Source organism: Syngnathoides biaculeatus, chromosome 18 (assembly GCF_019802595.1).
Source record: "Syngnathoides biaculeatus isolate LvHL_M chromosome 18, ASM1980259v1, whole genome shotgun sequence".
Lineage (NCBI taxonomy): Eukaryota > Metazoa > Chordata > Actinopteri > Syngnathiformes > Syngnathidae > Syngnathoides > Syngnathoides biaculeatus.
This window is the reverse complement of record NC_084657.1, coordinates 18,920,547-18,945,232: the sequence shown is the minus strand read 5'-3', so window position 1 is coordinate 18,945,232 and position 24,686 is coordinate 18,920,547. Positions and strand designations below refer to the sequence as shown.

The 24,686-nt window shown below is 40.1% G+C and overlaps 1 protein-coding gene and 1 non-coding gene across 2 annotated transcripts in view; both read right to left on the bottom strand.

Moving 5' to 3' along the window:
* Positions 1-24,686, bottom strand: part of drd1b (dopamine receptor D1b) — a 112,955-nt gene that overhangs the window by 17,527 nt on the left and 70,742 nt on the right. The window lies entirely within an intron of this gene.
* On the bottom strand, positions 10,962-11,034 carry trnas-gga (transfer RNA serine (anticodon GGA)). The gene has a single exon. It is a non-coding gene; the product is annotated as a tRNA-Ser (tRNA).

The following is a 24,686-nucleotide window of genomic DNA, read 5'->3' as shown; positions in this document are numbered from 1 at the left end:
AGATAGTGTGACAGTCGAGGAAATAGTGGGTTATTATAGATAGTCGACGTGAGCAAGAATGCATCCAACCATCTATTTTCTTAGCCACTTATCCTCAAGAGGGTCGCAGGAGTGCCGGAGCCTATCCCAGTTGTCAACGGGCAGGAGGCAGGGTAGAGCCTGAACTGGTTGCCAGCCAATCGAAGGGCAGATGGAGACAGATAACAGTCGTACTCACAATCAAGCAAGGTTTTGGGTTGTGGGAGGAAACTGGAGTGCCCGGAGTAAAGCCACGCAGCCTGGGGGAGAACATGCAAACTCCACACAGGCGGTGCCTGGATTTGGACCACGGTCCTCAGAACTGTGACGCCAACACTCTACAGCTGTGCCACCGTGCCGCCAGAATACATAGGTATGAAATTACAAATATAGTTAAATTCAGAATACTGCAACTCGGGTTTCGACCAGAACAAATCGGCCTCTTAACTGGAACACACAGGAGGGAGCACGTAACTCATGTGCTGGCCTCCCCCTACTACCTGCCTTTGCACTTTGGAGACTATTTAATTTTTTTTTTTTTTAAGTACTATTTATACATAAAATTGAGTTCAGTTGAGCTGAAGCTCCCTTGTTAGAATTTTTCGTGTAACTCCGTTGTGGTGGAAAAATTTCCCCTCCATTTGTTTCCTAGAATAAGGAAAGTCATTTCCAAATCAGCTAGCGTTCAGTTTCACATCACAAACAGTCTGTTGCTCAACCAAACTCTGTGTTGATGACGCAATAAGAATTTATGATCAGCATTATTTAACAGGGGCGGCATTGTGGATCAGCTGGTAAAGTGTTGGCCTCACGGTTCTGAGGTCCTGGGTTCAATCCCAGACCCACCTGTGTGGAGTTTGCATGTTCTCCCTGTCCCTGTGTGGATTTTCTCCGGACACTCCAGTTTCCTCCCACATCACAAAAACATGCAACATTAATTGGATACTCTAAATTGACTCTAGGTCTGATTGTGAGTGTGGCTGTTTGTCTCTATGTGCCCTGCGATTGGCTGGCAACCAGTTCAGGGTGTACCCTGCTTGTTGACAGCTGGGATAGCACTGCCTGCGACCCTAGTGAGGATAAGCGGCAAAGAAAATGGATGAATATGTAACAGGTTTAGCATTTATGATTGTCAACCGCGACAGATTGCTCAGGCAAATAGCAAATGAAAATACTTCTTTCTACACCAAAACTGAGAGATAATCGCTCCAGAATATCTTTCAGAGACAGATGATAATGGGCCTTTGCTGACTTTGATTGGAAATGAAAGGAAATGGTCAAAAAAGGCCCAATTGACGGTGTGCACCCAATTTGCCCAAATATGGAGTTTGTCAGAACCGAAACTCCAGAATGTTTCCACCTATATTAAACAAGGAATCTGTAACAAATAGGTTGAAATTTGTCTGCACATGGGTCCAATTAAAAATGTTATTCATAATGAAACAAAAAGGAAAGCAGCAAAAGCGGCCCGTTTATCAAGGTGAAGCAGCACGTTTCAACCAGTAGGTGGCACTAAAGCAACTCAGCTGAGCAGCCTTAAAACCCAAACAACTGGAAATAATTGCAAAGAAACGGGCTTCTTCTTTTGCTGATCTTAAAATAGCTCTTAAAAATGGGGTCAGGCTGGCATTTTACATGTGGTACAATGGACCTTGTAAAAAAAAAATATATATATATATATATACACGCACACACGCGCACATGTGTGTGTATATATATATATATATATATATATATATATATATATATATATATATATATTATTACCTAAGCATCTGGTTACATAGCATAGCGTCTATTAATTGTGTCCTGTGTTGTAGTCACTTGATTGCACTGTAGTTTTGTTTAAGTGTAATGCCAGTGCATGAAATCTCAGTGGGAGCAGCTCCATATTTAAACTGCATCATGTCTGAATATATGGGTACAGAAAAACAACAAAACAACAACAACAACAACAACAAAACTAGCAAACAAACAATGCTCCATCTCATATAAATGACATTCAAATGCCACCTTCCCCCTGCCCCACTATTGTCACTCACATAAGCCAAGTAGATGCAACTAATGCAATGAAGTGCTCATTAAAGCTCTTAACAAATAATATAAATAAACAAACTGTGATGCCATGTTGGAGTGCGCTTCACCTTCAATATCCTTCATGCCATTATTATTTTTTCAAAGTGCCATGTGTCCGGGCCATATGATAAGGGAGAACATAGCTGTGGGGCAACAAGCTAAATATAGAGTCATATGTTAGATTTCATGTTGAACTAGCCCTCCTGTTGCCTAACCTGCTATCGTTCCTGCTGAAAGCCAGATACTCCAAACCTCATGAATAGCTCACATGCAGTAATCTTGTACACATCAACCAGTTGAAGGCTTTATTGCAATGCTTCAGGAAAGACATTTTTTTTGTCATTTTATACCCTGCCAGTATCCAGAAATCACGAGATCTGCCAACCTTTGTGGAAAAACAACATAATCCAGACTATGGGGAAAAACACAAAGAACGCAAATCCAATCCAGCATCTTTCAGAGACTGACCTTGTGACTTTTTGATACTCATAGCAAAACAGATTCTTGTTGGAAAAAGAGGCCTTCTGAATTGAATTGGTGAATCATTATAAAATCGGCTGGCACGGTGGTTCAGCTGGAAAACGTTGGCCTTCCAGTTCTGAGGTCCCGGGTTCGATCCCGGACCCGCCTGTGTGGACTTTGCATGTTCTCCCCATGCCTGCAATCCGGCTTCCTCCCACATCCCAAAAACATGCACCATTAATTGGACACTCAAATTTGCCCCTAGGTGTGATTGTGCGCATGATTGTTTGTCTCCATTTGCCCTGAGATTGGCTGGCACAACCAGTTCCAGGTGTACCCTGCCTCCTGCCTGTTGACAGCTGGGATAGGCTCCAGCACGCCCTGTGACCCTTGTGAGGATAAGCGGGCATGAAAATGGATGGAAGGATAACAAAATGGCATTTGGGGTATAAATGCTGCCTCACTGTTGGAAGGACCTGTGATTTTAATAGCGTTAAGCACATTAGGCAACATCTGTATACTTAAAGCTCAAAGTTTGTGTGTGCGTTTTCAAAGAACTTTCTAGAGCAAAAACGTTATCTTGTATATTTTTGAACAACCCTGCGCGGTCGAGCATGTTGTTGTGCCTTCCGGTACGTTCCGGCACATTTTGCAACGAGCCTCCATTAATAGTACACGTTTTTACATGTCCTTGATCACATGTAACAGTAAGAATTACCTGTCATGATATTTGGCATTTTTAGGTTGGTATTTAAAGAGGGCGTTGAAAACTTGGAATCATGTGGGAACGTGCGGGGTCTAATTTCACCGCAGGCACGACAAACAAGCACTTTTATTGAACAGGTTTCTTGAAGACAACCAATCTCCAATTGCACTGTGAAAATTGTACAAAAATAATGATTCAATTCAAACTATTTACATAAGTAAGAAAAACTGAGAACAACATGGATTCACGGGTGTGATGAGAGCCATAGAACAGGAAAGGGAACTGATTGCAAAGTTGTAGTGGCGAAAGTGCTACACTGTGATTCCTACTCACAAAAGCGACAATAAGAGAGCAACTGTGGACAGCCTTTCAGAAACAATCTGGGTAAAAGTTAAGAGAACTATTTATTTATCCATCCATCGTTCCTTCCATTTTCCAATGAGAAGACAAGCACGGGTTGTTGAGAGCAGAATCCCACCGGGTGAGTCAGAGCGTGTGTTTAAAATGAGATGCTACAGGCGGCGCACAGTTGTTCATTGTCAAACATCACCCGCAGCCCAAAAAGCGGCAGCTTGGAATTCCGACCTGCGGGTGATAACTTAGCAATGATTGTGCCAAGGTATCGCGCAGGGCTTCAGGAGCACCGGTGGGACCGCATGAATAAAATTGTCTGTGTGCAGCTGTGGAATATTGAGGTCAAAAGAAGCTCAGCCTGCCTGACTCACTGAGATGTGCATTATAGTTCATTGACCAGGACCGTCACTCAGTCCGTCTGTACAGCCAAGCCGAGGGGCGGTTTGTGGTGTTTGTGGAAAAACCGTATGGATTTGAAACACCCGTCCATCCATTTTTGGAGTCGCTTGTCTACCGACAGGAGGCGGGGTACACCCTGAACTGGCAGCCAGCCAATCGCAGGGTACATGGAGACAGACAACAGACGCATGCACAGTCACACCTGGGGGCAATTTAGAGTGTTCAATGAATGTTGGACATTTTTGGGATGTGGAAGGAAATCGGAGTGCCCGGAGAAAAGTCACACAGGCACGGGGAGAACATGCAAACTCCACACAGGTGGGGCTGGGATTTGAACCCCGGTCCTCAGAACTGTGAGGCCAATGCTCTACAGCTGCGTCACCGTGCCGCCAAGTAGATAATAACTGCAGATAAAATAATATTAAGCATCAAATATTTATTCCAAAATATAGCTAAGGGTAAAACTTGCTATAAAATACAGGGATGCCTTGATATACCAATGATGATGGATGCACAAACTGATAAATTTGGGGAAAAAAATAATTTTTTTTGAGTGGAAGACGGCAACAAAGGAATGGCCTTTCCATTCATTTAATGAGGGAAAGATGATTTAAAGTATGAGTGTTTCGCTTTGTCAAAGTGGCCCTAGGATCCTTCAAATTTTTTTTTTGTTTGTGGGTTTTTGGGAGAAAAAATAACAGTTTGGACACCTCTGCCTTTGATATACAGCTTTTGTAAATAGTCAATACAAGCCTGAATAAAACGAGTATTTTTACACGTACGACCTGAGATATTTCACATTTTATTTTCTCCATGACAAATGGCTGGATGTCTCTGCCCTGTCAGATTTGATCACCCAAACAGGAACTATCGCGGAGATGAGCAGCATGTTGAAACAGGCAAGACAAGTATAACAAGGCAGAAGTATAAAATATTTTTATGACGCCATCAAATAAGAGTTCAGGCTCATTGGGAAGAACCGGCCAATCTGTTAAAAAAAAATTAATGAATGCCCACATTTGTTAGACTTTACAGGAGTCCAAATAAATGCCTAGCAGGCCCAGAATGTTCCTATTAAATCTGTTTTTGCTACTTCTGAAATATAAAAAGGAGGAAAAGTTGAAGGATCTTATTTTTCTGGTGATGGATTTCACCTCCTTCAGGTGTTTTCTGCCTGCATGAATGGAGGATTGGTTTGCTCAAGGTTACGCGCATCCATCACCACCGCAAGCAAGGGGAGAACGGCAAGTGGAAGTGAAGAAGAATGAAGCCATTAAGCAGAAGAAGAAAAAAACGTTTAGAGGGGCTGTCATGGAGACAAGAATGTGTTGTGGATTTTTCATCCTTGTCATTCATAATTTGGATTGGATAATGATGTCCCAATCAGGAAGCAATATGGCACTAAGATAATGAAAATATTAGAAAGAGCCATCAGTATGAAACAACGGAGCTACACTTCTAGGAGCTTTTGCGGATACATTGAAATATAGCTACGTATATCTATATTGACAAAGGTTTTCGCTCACCTGCCATGACTCATTTATGTGTATTCTAAATTAATATGGCTGAATGGTTCGGTCTGCAACGTGTCAGATATGGAATGTCGCCATACGTGCAGGTGGACAGTTGAAAGGCATGGCATTTGAGATAATTGCTCATCGGTACAAAGGAAGTAGAGCAGGGGCTGCCAGTCAGCCATTCTGCACGCTGCAAGTCACACGTCACTTCGAGTCAGCGGAAGCTCACGCGACGCACAATGTCCCGAGGATGGCGCCGTCACTCCCGCATAGGCCGCCAGGAAATCCCCCCCCCCCTTACTATTTTTCATAAGCACTATATGGCAATTTGCAGCGTGTGACCTTTCAAAGAGGCAATGGAACATGACAAGAGATGTTAACATCTGAGGAGAAGGCCCACGGGTGTTGCAAGATATACGGCCCCGAACACTTGTCTGCACCGTGACCCGCTGAAGTGACATCACGTGATGGCGGTTTGGACGGAAAGTGAAATTTACATTTGAACAATTTTTGAATTTTGTATTTTATTAATCATCGCTTGGTTAATTCTCATAAAACCATGCATAGAAAAACATTACATTTTAGTAACTTATGTTCATGTAGTTTCAACCAATAAATATTGTGTAATTTATTAAAATTAATTTAATAAAAGAAAAATGTTATTTGTTAAATAAACATCAAACATCATCTAAAAATGGCCTGGCCTATTCCGTTCTTAAATCCAGCCCACTGGAAATTTTATAACATGAGGAGTCCTGTGGAATTGTTACATATTCATTTCCCCCTTAAATGTGTTTACCAAAGTAAAAAAGTGGTTCATCTATTTATTCATTTATTTTTTTCATAAATGTTTGACTGTTAGAAACAAACAAATGACCGTTGCATTACCTGTAGAGTTAAATTTATCAATGGGTGGTTTCAATACATGTTTTTTTAGTGAAAATTTGATTTGTAATCAGTGTCCCTGAATGTATTATGTTTGGAGATTAATGAATCCTTTTGATTATGTTCTGTGTATACTGGAGTTCCTCTTACTTACTATTGAGTGTTCTTTTTGTTTGTCCTGGTTGTCAGGTGACCTTGAGTTGTACTATTTACTATTATTGGTAAGGTAATTCAATTATAGTTAAGTATGCAAATCTTTCATTTGCCTGTTTGGAGACTGTGTGTGTCCTGTGGGCGTGAGAGCGCATCCACGTACTTCAGTACCAGTCCTCCTCAATTTAACATGTCATTGGAGTGGTCTGGTGTCTGGGGAATAGTATAACAGTTTTCCCTCTTTCCCTCCTTACACAGCAACCAAGCCTTTTTCTATTCCAGGTTGCCGCCGAAAAACTGAGAAGAGGAACACAGTTGTGGGACTCGCTGGCACTCTCTGCCTTTTGTGCTACACTGCTGTTTATTTTTAGCAAGGGTTGAGTGGCAGGGTTTTCGGGGAGGGGGTGGGGGAGTAGAGATGCACGCAGAGGCTGGGCGAGATTGAGCCGGGGGAGGGAAGAGACCAGCTCCGCAATTTACTGAATAGACACTTTATTAGGTATCAGAGAGGCGTAATTACGATTCTGGTTATGATGTATGACAACGTTTACTCCAGATCTCATATTGGTAAACCCACTTCAACACACGCTTACTGTACATACTTTTATATGTAGGGTCATAATATTGTGCTGCCTTGAGCTATAACTGACCCAACTTACAATCTTTTTTCGAGGGAACCTGTTAATTGTGTGGTTTGTTCGAGCAAATGTGAGCTTTTAGGGCTGTATGGTGGCAGGCGAGTCAACTCAAATGGGAACAGAAACAACAGCACTTGCCAAAGACCATAAACAGCCTCTCAGACAAATGAAAGTGTAGCATGTTGTCAACTCCTCAAATACTGAATGACACCCGTAATGCACGTCACGGCTTTTCCATGCTGTTTTCTTGGACCGGATTTTGGTCACAAAATGGAACTGAAGCGGATCTTGATTTGAAGAAAAATGATTTGAGTTAAGCAACGACATATTGGGGTATGTTTTTTGCCAAATGTGTCGGACTTCTCCAAGAGAGTTCTACAGAGAGCTCTCAACTATTTCACGCAAAGATATGTACACGGAATTAAGATTTTGGACGGAGCAGGACGCAACGTCAGAATTACAGCGAAACGTTGGCGATCGATGCAAAAAAGTTTGACGCCTCACAAACTTCATATCGAAATCGAACAGGATAAAATAGTGTAATCGTACTGTGCATGTAAAGCAGGGTGAGAACTTTTTACTTGGAAAGATCACAAGTAATATCATTGTAGTCTTTAGAAGTGAGTGGGTGTATTCATTAGACTTGGCTCGTAATGGAACCCAATGCTCTGTTTTAAAAGTCTGATGTGATACAAATAGGCAAATGGACATTTCTCTTGCATGACTTGGCGCATTTACGTATCACTAACCCAACGCTTCTTCTAAGACAAAAAAAAAACAAAAACAACAACAAGAGATTGAGGTACAACTGGATGGAAATCACAGACTAACAGGACACATCTCAATTGATGAGCAGTTCAGTTCACTTTTTGGTCAGCATGAGGCGCCAGTTACACGTGCGGTGAGAGATTGCAAAAAATCTTCAGGCTAAATTTCCTTTGGCAATTATTAGAGTTAATTAACCATCAATTAACTTCTTTAAAAGTACTGTATTGATTGTACTCGAATGAGAGCATGCCTAAATCTTCTGAACACCTGTTTCCATGGCAGGATTGTGTTGAGCAGATTAATGCTGGAAGAGCAGAGGTCTGCGTAGATGTGTGCAGCTCAATTTTCTATTGCAGATGTTCACTTTTTCAATGGTTTTTTTTTTTTTTTTTTGCAGGCTCAAAAAAAGTAGAAAGACTACTACAGTAACTGAACGTTATTTGGAGTAAATCAGAGCCACTTTAAAATATTAAAAAAGTACTCAGATTTAACAGGGAGTTTGAATGAATAAGGCATGCTCAGTTATCAACTCACTGACTGTATGTATGGCCGAATATTTTGAATATTTACTCTATACTACGGGGATAGTGGTGGACTATAGCCCATTCCAACATAGGTAGAAAAGCTTTTGACATTTTTAGTTTTTAAAATATTTTTGTCTTGTTGTTTATATACAGTGTTGAAAGTAGTAGCAAATGTTTTAGGAAGTTCAGAGCTGCACATTCTTGGAGACTACATTGATATTTGATGCTGATGTATGTTAAGATGGCATGAATATTTCAAGAGTAAACCAGATGCCAACCAACCTCTTCATTTCCACATTATACCAATCCCTCTTATACACAGGCATTGACTAAATGCAAGACAATATCAATATACATCCTATTGAAACTTTCATTTTGGTCACGTCTACAAGCTCAAACTACCTTTGAAGTTGAGTGTGCGAGACCACAACAAGGGGCCTGTCACAATACAGCCATTTCCTGGCCCGACAATGGCTTTTTAACTAGGCACAAGGAGTACATGCCACCACATAGCTTGTAACACAGCCCCCCCCCTACCCCTCGCTCCACAAGCTCGCTCTGTGGCTTTCAGATTAGGCTCCAACTAATGAAGTGGCGGCAGCGTAGTGTCACAAAATGATGTTTTTATCTCGCCTCATTGTATGAGACTCCATGGCCGAGCTGGTGACACATCTGAGGTCAGCGGCGAGGTTGACATACCGCTATTCTACCCAGAGCAAACGAGGAATACAAATGAGGAATTCCGGGACTTGGCCAAGCAGGAGAGGTGGGCAAAATGCCTTGCGATAATTAAACAGGGAGTCCATTTTTTTTTCTTTTTCTCCAGAGGATTTCACATGTAAGTCAGGTTGTCGATTAATTCTGGAAAATGCAGTCATGAGAACAGAAATGACAAAGCCCTTAATAATCATAATATGTTTTCTTAATGTTTTGAGATTAAAACAAATGTGCTACTCAAAGCAAAGGGCAAAAACAAAAAATGGGGATTTCATCATAAACTTCAAGACTTCAGACTACTTAAGGGACAAAACATGGCTGCACTGAAACTACAATGAAGCAAAATGATTCTTTCACCAATTTAGGTAGTAATCTGTCTGATCACATTTTTAGCATTTTGTTTACTTTGTACACAACTGAAAATAGAATACTAAATCAAGAACATGAAGCAAGAGCAAGAGCAAAAGCGATTGGTCAATTTAATCTGTTTAAGAAATTGTTTCATCTAATTTAAACTCTAATCTGTGCTTTAACTGCAGTCCGTGTATTATGTATAGTCACTATACATAATACACTATACTATATACAATATACTATATATACTATACTATAGTGTATTACAAATTTATGACTAGCAAACAACGCTGAAATGAGGATGCTAGTGCTTATGTCAGAACATAAGCCAAGATGCTGGTTGATTAAATCTGTTTTATATACACTTGATTCGACTGACTTGTATGAAATAAAGCATTAAATTTCCACATCTAGTTAGCTCACAAAGAGAGTCACTCTTCGCTCATCTGGATTTATTTGAGGCTCAGTTTATCTCAAGTAGACTTGACTACTGTAATGGTCTTCTGACTGGACTCCCAAAAAAAAAAAAAAAAAAAAAAAAAGTGTATGAAACTGCTGCAGCTCATTCAAAATGCTGCAGCTCACGTTCTGACCAAAACAAAGCGGTCAGAGCATATAACTCCAATCCTAAAGAATAGATTTTAAAGTTCTGCTACTGGTCTATAAACCACTAAATGATTTAGGTCCTAAATACATGAAACAAATGCTTACGGAATACAAACCTAGTAAATATTGGCGCGCAGAGTCCAAAGCAAACATGGTGAAGCAGCATTTAGCTATTGTGCTGCACACAAATGGAAGAAGTTGCCAACAGAGGTGAGGTCAGCCCCAAGTGTGAATGTTTTTTTAAATCCAGGATAAAAACTCTTCTTTTTTCTCTCTCTAGAATATATCCACTTTTTGATTATATTACTTGCACTGCATGTGGTTTTATTGTCTTTTTCTTAATATTTTGTCATTTTTATTGTTTTTATGCCACTTTAAACATTTTATCTCCTTGTTTTCAAATGCCTTTAATCATGTAAAGCACATTGAGTTACCTCTTAGATGAAATGCGCTATGCAAATACATTTGCTTTGCTTTCCTTTACTTTAGTGTGTCACAAAAATGTATTGCTTTCCGTTTACAATTGAGTTGCATTCTTACGTTGGACTAGTAACCCGAATTGGTCCACGCATTTCAAAAAACCTTCCGACCAACACTAATTATGTCGTTAAGTCATAATCAATCTTGATATTTAAATGGAAAACACTTCTTGACCTTGTTTGTTTCTTTCGGCTTGTCCCTTTCGGGGGCGCCACAGCGTGTCATCTCAGATGAACGCACATACGTTTGGCACAATTTTTTTACACTGGATGCCCTTCCTGACGCAACCCTTCTCAGGGAGTGGAGGCCCCAGTGGGATATGAACCCACAACCCCTGGTTTTCCAAACCAGTGCTCTAACCACTGAGCTACGGGGCCTCCAGAAAACACTTCTTGACCATAAATTGAAAACATGAATCGGTCACTCCATTCATATAAAGGTCACTGAACGTGCGCTCAGACAATGGCCACATTTAAGCCACACAAAGTTTTTAATATGTACTGCGTGCCTTTCGTAATAGGGTGGACACTGGCGCTAACCCTCCAAAGTAACAAATCACTTCATCAAATGTCGACTTACGCAATGTATTTCCGAGAAATTACGGCTTTTTGTATCCACTAGGTGTTTCTCGACAGTGCCAGTTAATAATGTTTTACAGCCAAATGGCTTCTCTCTCAAAAAATAATCACCCCCTTTCCTTTACAGCATTGTATTTTAATTTCCTCCAAATGCCAACCCATTCTGTTTGACCTAACCCTGCTTGTCATTATGCACTTTCGCCATCCCCGTGCTGGCCGCGTTCCTGCATTCATTTGGCGAAGGACTGCAGCTGCCAGCGTCATTGGGAACATGATTTAGACAGGCCGGCCTTTTATATGAGCCTTTACGACCAATCATTTCATGGGCAGTTACTTAGCATAAGTTTTGGTGAGTCGGTAGTTTGTGCTGTTTTGGTTTTGTTGGTTTGTTTGTAGCAGGGTGAGCCAAAGTAGAAATCCAGTGAAAAAATGTTTGGGGAACATTGTGAGGGCATTTGATATTTCCCTTAATTTTCTTATAAATAAGGCATAAATCATGCATTAGCGCTAATGACAACACTCTAGCATATGTATGAGAAGGCGTGATGTGAAAATGTACTACTACTGATGTCCTCTAAATACCATTGGTACCGTAGTACTGGGAGAACTAAATGGAGATTTGAACTGAGTGACAGAAATGATAAGTTTTGTCACAGGAAATAATATCTGCAAGAGCCTTTATTAAGTTCCTTCTTCCTCTATCAATGTCCAATATATTTGGACAAAAGGCCAGTTCGACTAACCAGGGGAAATAAAAGGCTTGCGTGATTTTTTTTGCTCCGCAAGTGCTGCGTAATTAAGCACATAACTTTCTTTGCATGAGCATAAATGCGTTTCCTCAGCTTCTCGGCCATCCATGATATAATGCCGCATTGCTGATTGCTGCCAGCTGATATTGCTTTCAACAAGCACTCCTCACGCTGGCAATTTGCTCTAATTGCGCTCCCTCTTTAAACAAAACATAAATGTCGTCAGCTGTCATATCCCGCTGCGACTACAAATCCGATGAGTCTCATTTATATCCAGACGGTCATGCGGGGATAACAGAAAAATCACAAGGATGTGTCAGTTGTTGAGAATAAATGAATGTGATGGTTATCGTGATGAAGGGACTTTTTAGAAACAAGCGCGTGCCTGGCTGTGCTTTGGAAGAGAGCAAAGGCCACATTGATTCTCATTAATTATGTTAATAAACACCAGATTACGAAACGAGTGTCAACAGATGTCAATGACTATTACATGAGATCAGATATTTTGCAGTTATTTCAACAAGGGATGGGCATATAAATCAATTTTTTTTCAGCACGGGAGTGTTTTATGATTTGTTTATGTTCTGAAATATCTTGTTTTATTATTTTAATTGTGAGTCGGGAGAAACACTATGTCGTGTGTGTAGCTCAAATTCCCACTGCCTGTGCCATGTTTTTTTAAAACTGCAAACAATAAAACGCAACGCCATGGCAACTCCAGTTTTCCTACTTTAGTGGAGTAGATGAGCTACTTTATGTGTTCCACTCCTTTTAAGAAATTGGAACTCCCCGACGTCTGACTTTAAAAGGACTTTGGAACAACACTTGAAGGTAGAGTTATTGCTCCAAACCTCGGGACAAGTTGTTGATGCCGTATTCAAAAGACAAAATAAAATGACTATATTCACCGGTAGACGACGCGGGAGAGAAGAATTTGCTAAGGAGCCAACCAGAGTGAAATAAAATGATGGCACACACCGCTTGGCACTATTTTGTGCACACCAATGAGCAAAAGCACCCGTAGAGGTCAAAAACAAATTGTGCTGTAACGTCTCGTTTTATTGAAAAGTAAGATGCAACAAAGCAATCTTTCTCAGAGCATCCTTCAAGGTCTTCGTCATTCTAACATCACGGTCACACGATCAGACAGTTTGTGCAACATTAAGTCAACTTCCCCCCAAGGTATGAGTACCCACACGGACTGGCTTTGTTTAGAAAGTTGACATCATATACAGTACACCATTTCATTTTCTACAACGCACTATGATGATATGTTCACCGGCAGTTATTGTCAATGAAAGATTAGCATAAGCAGGGATGATCCCCTCTGGTTTGCCTCTGAATGCACCATGTTCAAGTTACGCCGAGCCTATATTTCATTCAATTAAGAAAAATAGCTTTATTCAATCCATTCATTTTGCATACTGTACATGTTATCCTGTTCGGGGTCATGAACGGTCTGGTTGCCACTCATTTGCAGGACACATATGGAGACAGACATCCATAGTCATTGGGAATTGCACCCACATTTTGGCAAGTAAACTATAAAAGTGAAACACAACGTTTATATTTCATTTATGTTAAAAGTATGTCGAAGAACCAAAAAGGAAAGTGAGTTTTAAGTGTCTAATCCAGAGGACCTATATGTTATTTATATATCACACAAACGTAGCTAATTTTTCATAAAAAATATTTTAAAAATCCTCAACACAACAGAAATGAAATAAATTCGCGCCAAATTGCACATTTACTTTACAATCCAAATACCTCTGATGTCTGTTTCAAACCAAGTAGAAGCTGCTTCCATGTGACGTCACATCTTGACAACCGCAGTAAAGAAAATGGCTTCCTACAGAGATAATCATACACGCTACGAGTGGGATCTCGAAGAGATAGACACCATAGATGAAGAAGTTTTTTATGAAATGCTCAGTGGAAGAGATAGGAACTGAAGAGGAGGAATTTTCTTTTCCTTGCCGTGTCCGAAAAATATCCCATGCAGGTGTAATTAAACCATATATGTTCGAACCTGAGTTGACAAATTCAACACAAGGACAGGATTCGCCGGTAGGTAGACACCATAGATGAAGAAGTTTTTTATGAAATGCTCAGTGGAAGAGATAGGAACTGAAGAGGAGGAATTTTCTTTTCCTTGCCGTGTCCGAAAAATATCCCATGCAGGTGTAATTAAACCATATATGTTCGAACCTGAGTTGACAAATTCAACACAAGGACAGGATTCGCCGGTAGGTGTCTCAAGAAATCTATGTACACTTTGTTGAGGAAGTAATCTAATTCAAACGTGTTTAAACGTCTGATGCTGCTTGCACATAACAGTGAGTGATTTGTTGTTGTTGTCGTTGTTGTTGTACTCGCGAATGAGTCGGCATAAAACAAAAATCGACACCTTTGGTATCGTTCTGCGTTTAAAGATTTAGCCCCTATTTTAAATAATGCACCTAACACTTGAGAGCACACACCGCCATAGACGAAATTCAGGAAGACCTCAGCGTCAACAGTACACTAACTTTATACAGTGTCCAAATTTCGTCACCTCCTAAACATCGCATGGATGCCGATATTAGCTGACATATATATCTGTATTGGTATTGTAGTTACATTTAAAATGAGGTAGATACTTGTCAATACTAAACAATTGAACATGTACGTACTTACTTGCTACCGAACCCAAGTCAACACTGTACCGGGTTTTCAAAGCAGTCCTCTGTGAAATGCTTGGAACATATTACCGTCCACTTTGATTTGTAAGTCCAATGTGCCCGCTTTGTCTTCACAAACCTGGTCCAAACCTGCCTATCTGTTCATCGTTCGGCCACTTATGTAAGCTGACTTCATCAGCGTTTGACGCAGAACAGCTGTATGCAACACACTTCCTCACCGTCTTCGCCAGCTTTTTCGTTCTGGTTAAATATTTTTTTGACGTGACGTCACATTCCGGGGGGTTACGGAACATGCCAAATCCAAGTGACATTCTGAACAAAATCTTGAGACTGACTTTGACGCTAATTTAATTCATTTCTGTTGTGTTGAGGATTTTCCCCCAAAAAATGTATGACATTTTAGCAACATTTGTATGATAGACAAATAAAATAAATTTCCTCTGGATTAGACCTTTAAACACTATTTCATAACAGGTATCGACTTTTGGTAAAATACAAATTCCTTTTTGCTTTAGACCGCAGCTCCACTATTCCCATAGAGTAGTTTTGGAGATGAAGGATGACAATGCACTGAAGAGCAAAGTCGATTAGTGTCACTTTGTTCTGATGAGTTAGCTCTCGGCAAACTGGTTTGTAACAGTGTTTACCAGACAATTGAATTTGAAGGGAATACAGAATTTCCTGTTAACAGAGTCTGATGTCAGCCTTCTCAACTGCCCTTTAAACTATGAATTATGCTGATTTGATCTTTGCTGCCAGGTAAACATTGGCAGCTCAGTATTACAAGATGAGAGAAACAACAAAAGGCATGATTAATACAGACAGGTATCTGGGAAGTAAGTACATTTAAACTCTAAAAATAGAACATACAGAGATGGCTCTGGTTTAATTAACAGTGTATTGACTTTTTTTTATTGAATTTTATATGTTTTTATGCAATACATCACTGTAAAATATTTTTTTTATTTCATCATAACAAAAAAAGTTAGATTCATAGTTTTCAATGCCAATATGCAATTATATGTAGACTTTCAGACTGAAACGGAACCCAGAAGGTACTTACAGTTACTGGCTGGCACAGAATAAGTGTACACATAGTCTAAATGTACAAAGACAGTCACTGCCGGGTAACTGGGCAGTGTCCCTTTTCCAGACTGTTGTTGACACATCACGCAGGTGGCGACAGCCAAACTCCCAATTGCAAAAATGTCCTCATTATTTTCATTGTCAAAAATTGATATTGTTATTGAGTAAGACATTATTGGCAAGACAAGATATGTTGTCATATCCGAAAAATATACTCTTATTGAGTGACAACTGAGAATCAAGCATTTACTCTAATGGGGCGTCGTGTCCAATAAATGTGTGCGTGTGCGTGCGTGTGCGTGTGTGTGTGTGGTGTGTGTGTGTGTGTGTGTGTGTGTGTGTGTGTTTGCGTGTGTGGACCTTCCTTATTATTATTCCACTCTGGTTTTCAGTTGTGCCAGATAAAGTTGATGTGTACCAGCAGACTGGAACAATAAGAACAAAAAGTCAAGCTTACCTGAGCACATGCAAGTAATAATGTCCCCCCATTCACAAAGGTTTTGTGAAAGGAAGTTTAAATTGGCAACGCCCCAAAAGGTAATAACATGTTAATTATGCTAAGTCATTGCCTCAGAGCACTTAGTGAAGGTCCAATCAAATTATGGATGTCATCTCTGTCCTGGCTCTAAGGGATATTCAGTATTTGCATGGCATTTTGGGATTGCTACCATATGCTGTGATATATAATGTATACACACACACACACACACACACCAGCTATAAAGTGTGGTGTTAATTTCCCCTTACGACTTTAAAAGTTAGAGACAGTTTTTCTTTGCATTCAAACAAAGTTTCAAAAGTGACTATTTATTTCTCATGGAAAAAAATTGTGTAACCTCAACGTTAGAACTTTGTTCCGTCACGATTTTGAAAGTTGTTCAGATTTGATGTGAGCTTGAATATAATGTCAAATTGTTTCAATATAGAGGCAGTGCTGTCACGAAAATGTTATTATTCTTAGTTATGAATTTTTGTGTAAAAAATGTCAAGGACAATTTAAGGGTGAGTTTGCAGCGTTGAAACTGCTAGCACGAGTTTAATGTACGTAAATGTTAATTGGTTTGAAGTTTCATTCATTTTTTTTTTTACATCAAAGATGTAAAAAAAAAAATAAATTTCAAAAGTTAAGTCAAAAGAGTACAAAGCACATGCACAACTAAAGGCCTCATGTTAGTATTTAGCTCTACTTATATTCAAAGCTGTGCCCTCTGTGTTGTTGCTGGATCAGTAACATCTGTTTCTATGGAGACATACAGGATTAAAATGAATAAAAAGTGAACGCTCCATCAAGCAGCCTTCCACTCTGTGCGCGCTTGTACTCATAACGTCTTATATGGCAATATTACAAGCATCGTGTATCCTTGTTTATGAAACAGAACAGACATCTGGGTACAGTGGTCTCAACACAGTTTGCTGAACAAATAACCAATTTATTACAGGAGTCTCTTAACATCACAAATTCTCAATTTTTTGTCTGCAGCGTTATATTTGGAGCTTGTTTTTCTCTACTTTGCATCCATTTAGTTATCGGCAGAAGCATCACAATGAATTAGTGTCTCTTACATAAAAAGGGCTGAAAAGCATGACTCCAAACAAGACCATATTTTGGTTTATTTTTCTCCCCATTTGAATAGCGGCAATGTTCAACATCAATTAATTTTTTTGATGAAAGGGGAAAACATGGTTTTATCAGACATCAAAAGGCCCTTTTGGGTAGGAGCAACACTTCAAACGCTTGAAATGTAAGCTTCATACATTAAAAATAAGAAGTTACCTGAGCAGCATTAATTTCACTTTCATTTACCAGAACTCATTTATGTTATTTAATCTGTTTATGCAAATACACAACCATGCCTGTTCTTTAGATACATTTTAAATTCCAAATGTCCTATGTTTATGTCTCCGTGTTGGGCTGTGAACAAGTTTGCATGTGGATGAGGCTTAAAATGCCACTTGAATATTTTAGTTTTAAGAGTTTCACCTCCATCCCCAAAAATTGAAGAAAGCCAAAGAAAAATCTAAACAAACATGGTTTTAATTCTTGGGTGCATACAGACCAGATGTCTGGCCTGTAGGCACAGATGGTGACAGTTTAATTTAAACAGAATACATGTTATTTACACTGTGTATGTGTACCTGTATATATATGTATATATAAATCCATCAATTTTCCAAGCAGCTTATCCTGAAAAGGGCCGCGAGAGTGATGGAGCCTATCCCAGCTAACTTCGGCGAAAGGCAGACACCACCACTGGGTGGTAATTGAAGCCACGCTGCCGGCACCAAAGTCAGGCGTTTCAAAATCTTTGTCTCATCTTACCTGCAATATTACGCAAGGATTAGATCGATTCCCTATGACTGTCTGGCGACCGGTTGAGGGTGGAGTCCGTCTTTCATCTGAACTAAGCTGGGATAGCCTCCAGCAATCCGGTGACCTTTGTGAGGATAAGCGCTTTGGAAAATGGATGGAAGGATAGATTGTCTCATTGGCGGTCATTCAAATTTAACAATGAAAATATCTCACCTGATCAGATTTCCTTTGTTGTGCTAAAGTAAAATTGAATTTTGTTGCTTTGGAATTAGACAATTTTTAATATTACTTGTGAAAATCCTCCATGTTGATGAATTACCGAGGTCTGAGTCCGTTTGTAAATAGGTGCATTAGGCCGAATAATATTAGTATCATTTAATTAAGCTAATGATAATCAAACCTTTTGTGCGGCTATCTGGCATTCAATAATTTACGTAACTCAACATGTAGGAAGAAAACAGGCCAAAGTACAGTACGTGTTCTATTTTCATTGGGGAAATTGGGACACTTTATTCTGTTTCTATTAAGTATTTAATCATGTGTTTGGAAAAGTGCGGGGATAAAATGAGATGAAGAACTTTGCTGTGAAGACGTAACACTGCTTTCAAAGATGAATTCAGTTGAAAATTGTGTTTACGTTGCCATGATTACAAGATTAAACATTCAATACGGGGACACCGCACGTCGATGGGAAACTTTCATTCAAAGACATGTCACTTATCTGAGTTCAAAGTATGGGTTGAATGAATTAAAAATGGAACATGTAAATATTCAAATCACCAAGCCCTATAAAAAAAAAGCAGTTTTTGTGGAATAAGCCTCAATCACAGCGTGTAGCGCTAAAGAGTCCAAGTCAGTTTGGTATCCATTACAATCACCAATTACAAGTGACAAGAGGAGAACAATTGCAGGCTACCTTTGACTGCAGATTTGAAAAGACACCTTCACACCAAACACCCACCAACCCGCACCACCGACCACTTCAACACCTCTGACCTCTGCGTTGACCATCCGCGAACAGGACATGAGACGCATTTTCAAACAACAACAAAATTAACAAATGGGGGGGGCAGTCCTTGTGTCCCCACCCTGGCTCGAATTCTGCGTAGATCAATTTGAATCCTCACAAAGATTTTCAACTGATTTCTGGAACTGTGCAAAGTACCATCCTGCTTCAAATGCTCCACTATCTTCCTTGTCCCTAAGAAACCTGCAATCTCGGATCTGAATGACTACAGGCCTGTTGCCTTGACATCTGTGAATTCTCTGTTATCTCTGTCTCTCTGTTGTCGTACGAGACATGTACAGTGTGTCGTACTAGAGCGGCTCCAACTATCAGGGACTAATTCCTTGTGTTTCTGACATACAGTACTTGGCAGATAAAGATGATTCTGATTCAGAATTCTGCTACGGCGTTCCCTTATGCATGAACGCAAAACACAACACAGACATTGTGTTCGCTAAGCATGACTGATGAGGGAACAGCAATGATGCCCCGTGTCAGCTTTATCGGACTAAACACTGCACTTCCACAGCCCGAGGAGACTGAACAAACACACACAAGCCGCCTCATTTGTGTTTGGGCCAGCAGATGTTTTCTCCCCCATGGGAACCTTCCGGTGCTCATTCATCCTGCTGCGCCTTGTAGACTTTGTAGTCCCAGCTTCCAAATTTAGATCCAGTATTTCTCGGTAATTGACTGCTTGTTCTTTCACATACAGTAAGCAGGGCAGTTCACTGCTCTGGTATTAATACACTGCGGCCAACAGGGGGAGGGGCTTCGGCTGAGATTGCCGTGCTGGAAAGAAAGGCTATTGTTGCCAAGCATGAACGTGACAGGCATTGTATCGATTTCTGGGCGGCACATGTATAGATGCTCCGTGTAATGAGTGACTAGAGATTCTGTCCCACAGGTCGGCGCAGTGTTTTCCAGGATCAACTATCCGCCTAAAAGCCAACCCCCTCAGTGACCGCCCAACCCCAGATGCAGTCTGCCCTGACCTATCACCAATATCAATTACTCAGTTTTAATCAGGTGTTTCTTCTGTATGAGGAGCTGTTAGGGACATTATTCAGGATTACATCTCTCAATGAGTACTAGAACACTGTCATCCAGACTACTGGAATGTTCTCATTCACAATACAATTATTTTTTTCCCCATTTGCTCTGATACTGTACATTAGTAAAATGTGCTCATATTTGTATAAACAAGTGATATACTGTCCATTTATTTAATGTATGTCCTTAAAAACACTGAAAACGCTGAAAAGAAAACCAAACTGAATTGCAGCGAGAGGAAATCTAGTCGTGACTGTATGGAGGTACTGTAATGTATATGACCTAATTTCAGATATGGCAGAATTTTTTCACGATCATCCCGTTTCCCCCACATAGAATGCATAATTTAGTGTTTGTTGTTGTTGGCGATTCAGACTAAGAAGTGGTCTGCGCTGTACAGAGTGATATTTGTGAATCAACTGAGCTGATGTTCTGGTGCGCTGACGGATCTGGGCCCAATTGTGACGGGCAGAGGCAATCCAGCAATTCACTGCACTTCATCACAGAGGTGAGGGCTCCTGGGTGACAGAGTCATTGTGGCAGGCTGTCTCATGAGCATGGGTTTATGCACAAGAATGACAAGCAGCACTCTGGATTGTCTGAGTATAATAACAGGTGCCAGGTGACATGACGACAGCACAATGTGATAGTGTCCGCTTTTAGCGGGATTTCTCAGTGTTCAATCACTTTACATTGAATTTCGGAGAGCAGTAGCCTGAAGGGTTCTTTCCTCTTTTCACGCTGTGATCACATCAGATGTCAGAGGCCTCAAAGTTCACATTCATAATCTGAATTTCAAATTCTCCATTCAAATGTGCTAGGAAGTAGGAAATATCCTGCGTGGAGCTTTCAAGGTCCAGCCTCAAGGCATTACAGTCGAATGTAAATAAAAAAAACATCACTGGGGACTGTGATAAGCTTGTATTTGTTTTGTTCGTTAAGAGAAAGTTTGACTGTCGACAATACTGAAGCAGACCGAAGGGCACGACGCCTGCTGGATCGCAGCAATAGACGACTGCAGGGCACAGATAAAGCCTGTCAAACCACTCAAGTGCACTGCAGATGGTACAGTAAGGGGCAGTTAACCAGAACAGGAGGCACCTTCAGCAAGAAGACAGATTGGTCTAATCTTGTGGGATTCAGTTTCAAGCAGTTTGTTTGTTTTTTTTTTTTTTTTTTTTTTTTACCTTTGCTGAGTCAAGCTATTCTGTGCCAGAAATCTCTATATATTATTCCTGCAACAATTATAATGGCCTCCTAAAGGATCTCTAAAGGTTCTCAAACCTTTTGGGTCCAGGGACCACTTACTAGGGAGAATTTTTTACCAAGGACCCCTCATAAGACAAACACCAATTAAACATAACTAAGATGTGCACCGTTAAAGGCCATATGAATTATTCATATTTAGGCATTTTGTAATCAGTCACCTGTTTTGAACTAAATCATCACTCTGATCATCTGTGAGCGAGGCTATCAAAAGACATACTTCACAAGATGGCAAAGATAGAGTAAACCTGATCTCTGAATAAGCAGAGGGTGGACCAGAAGCACCCAGTGGCCCAGAAGTAAAAAGTTGCCCTTAATGCCGAGCGGTGGAATGAGATGGTACCACAGGTGATCATTCCTTATCAGAGACGAGGACAGGTAATCAAATGCGGGAGAGAACACACAGTTATGCCCCGTCAGTTGAAAAGCGAGTAGTTATTCATCATGTAGAGAGTCAACCGACTGGTGGGCCCATGGGCAAAAACTAATTATTTGTAAGGGAGAATTGCCAACATTAAGAAGTTAAACTCACCTCTGAAAAAGGTCAGAGCAAAAAGAAGTGTGATTGAACTCCAGCAGACTTGTAGAAATTTCAAAATTGTTTTGCAATAATGAGGCTGCATACAGGAGCATGAGACTATAGAACACAGGTGTCAAACTCAAGACCTGAGGCCTAACAAAGTCAAAATCAACTTTTTTTACTTTTTTTTTTTTACTCGTAAGAAGCTAACATCAATGTGCAGTAAAAAAAAAAAAAGAAAACAAAGCAATTGTTTTAATGTGTCATTAACTGAATTAAAATTGGACTGATATGTATTGTATAACACCACAGAATATAAAAACAAATGAAAAATGGATTGTTTAGTTCTGGCACTGAGTCCTCCAGTAAGCAATTGTCCCTCATTTTGTGGCAAGTCACCAATGGCTGAGGCTAAATAAAAAGTAAAAAAAATATATTGTATTGTGTATAAAAACTAATTCAGCTCCCACAATGCCTCAGGTCGTTTTTTGGATGGGGAGGTGTGTGAAAAAAAGAGGTAGGGCAAGCAATCGTTCCTTGAGGTGAGTGACAAACTAAACATATTTGATGACAATTCAACCAGACCTACGTTTTTCCCCTGCTGAATTGATCCCTTTGAGGCCTGAATGAAAATGAGGTGGATTGCTTTGGCTCTTCTAGCTTGAATAGTAACGACCTTCTGTCCCTCAAACCTCCGCTCCAGTGAATAAAGAAATCCTCTCATTCAAAAAACATTCATAAAAAAAAGCATATTCATGCTAGTCTGTCATGTTTTCTCTCTAATTCCCTTTTGAAGAGAGCCAGGCTGCACAAATTTGCTCCATTATCATAAAAATTGGATATATATCGACGTATATTTCAACTTAACAAGCTCATATATTTGTGAACAAAAACTACACTTGAAAGCCTGATGCTGTCAATCCACTTGTTAAGCATCTGAAATGCATTCATAATCCCATGATTGAGATTCATGGGCTCAATTTACGCAGGCGTCTCAACTAGTTTTTGCTTTATCCGAGTCATTTCATCCATTATTTTACTGCGTTTCCAATTTTGACATTGACGGATGTCGCCCACTTCCACTTTGGCAGCATTCCCACAGAGAGAACTACCCCGACACATTTTTTTTTACAAAGCAACAAATTATCAGATGAATGTTCGCTTCCGTTGTTTCAGGCTGTGCTATCAGGATAGGTGGGTGTATCTTGAAAGGACATAAATTATTCGAGTGTATTACTCACCGAATGTCCTTTGTGCTGCAAGGACCATGAATGCAAAACAGTGGAAACCACGCTTCATTTAGTTGGCTGTACCTTCAGTGTTAAATTGCACGACATAATTGGTTTTCTTATGGTCATTAATAGCCACCATCACAAAACACTGTGGCATTGTCTTCAATTGAAATGATTACAAAACACTAATTGACTGCGGACTTAACGGCGATTCGGATCATTCGTTTACTGTAGATTAGAATCTTATGTACAATATCCATACCTTTTTTCTGAAACAGGATATTTTGTACACTACAGAGAGTGGAACCTCTAAAACACTGGTCACCCTATCATTTGAACTTTTTTCCCCCCATAATAATTCAATGTTTAAGATATGTGACACAGTTCTGAGAACCGGGGTTCAAATTAAAAAAACAAGTTACTCTTTTACTGACACGTAATGGAGAGGGAACAGGAAAGTGTCTGCAGAGTGACTTAATGGATATTGTAATTAAATGATACCGTGCATTATGAGTTAAGGAAAAACAAATTTGCCTTTGCAATGGTTGTTTAATGAATTAAGCGACCAGACCCTTTTCCATTGTCAATTATATTTGTAGTCATTACACTTTTCCTCTTGGCAGTTACCCTTCACAAAGCAGGGTTAATAATTTTTGGTGTATACAATTTCATCCCGTGAAACATATCCCAACTGTGCCAGTTGAAAGCAAAATACAAGAATTGCTATGTATCACTGGACACTTTTATATATTCTGGTTAATTTGGGGTTTATGCAATGGTTGCACTTAAGGGTGCATTTCAATCCAAAAATAAGGGTGCATCCTCTAATTCTTTACCTAAAGGGGGCAAAAGCAGCAGGAAGAAGCAGAAGTGTCCCAGAATGGTGTCACTGCTCATCCTGCATGAATAGTTTGGCAGGATTGTAAGCGGGCGACGACCTTGAGCACCGCAACCATTATAAAAAAAAATAATTACACAGACAATTACACACGATTAAAGTGTCACGTTGAAGTGTCGGATTCCAACGATTGGCCGACCGGAGCAGATTTTCTTACTATCTCCACCCACCTGTCTTATTCAGATGCATGGAACTAAAATTTATCTCCGCAAGTACGTGGGATGAATGAATAATCGACCAGAACATGAAATGCGCGGCTACAATTCACCCCAGCAGCTGCACAAGCTGGTCGGGACCCTTGACCGCCCCTGAGCTGAGGCCAAAGGTATGAAGACTTGCAGTGACCTTTTTGTTTGTTTCTTTGTCACGCTTGTATGTGTTGTCGCGAGCATCTGCTCACGAACCGACTAGCTGCGTCTATACACGTAAATGAATGAAACAATTATTGTCATCGAAAGGTCATCAGAGGTGTTTCTGCCAAGTGCGAGAGTCACATGTCACTACGCAGTCTCATGTTTGACCTCATTGTTTGATGCGGCGCTAAGAATCAACTCAACTTAAACTTAAAAGGCTATGGACAATAATTACCTCACCTGTCACGTTTACATTTGAGTGAATCCTCGTATATTGTGGAGGATATGTTCCAGAC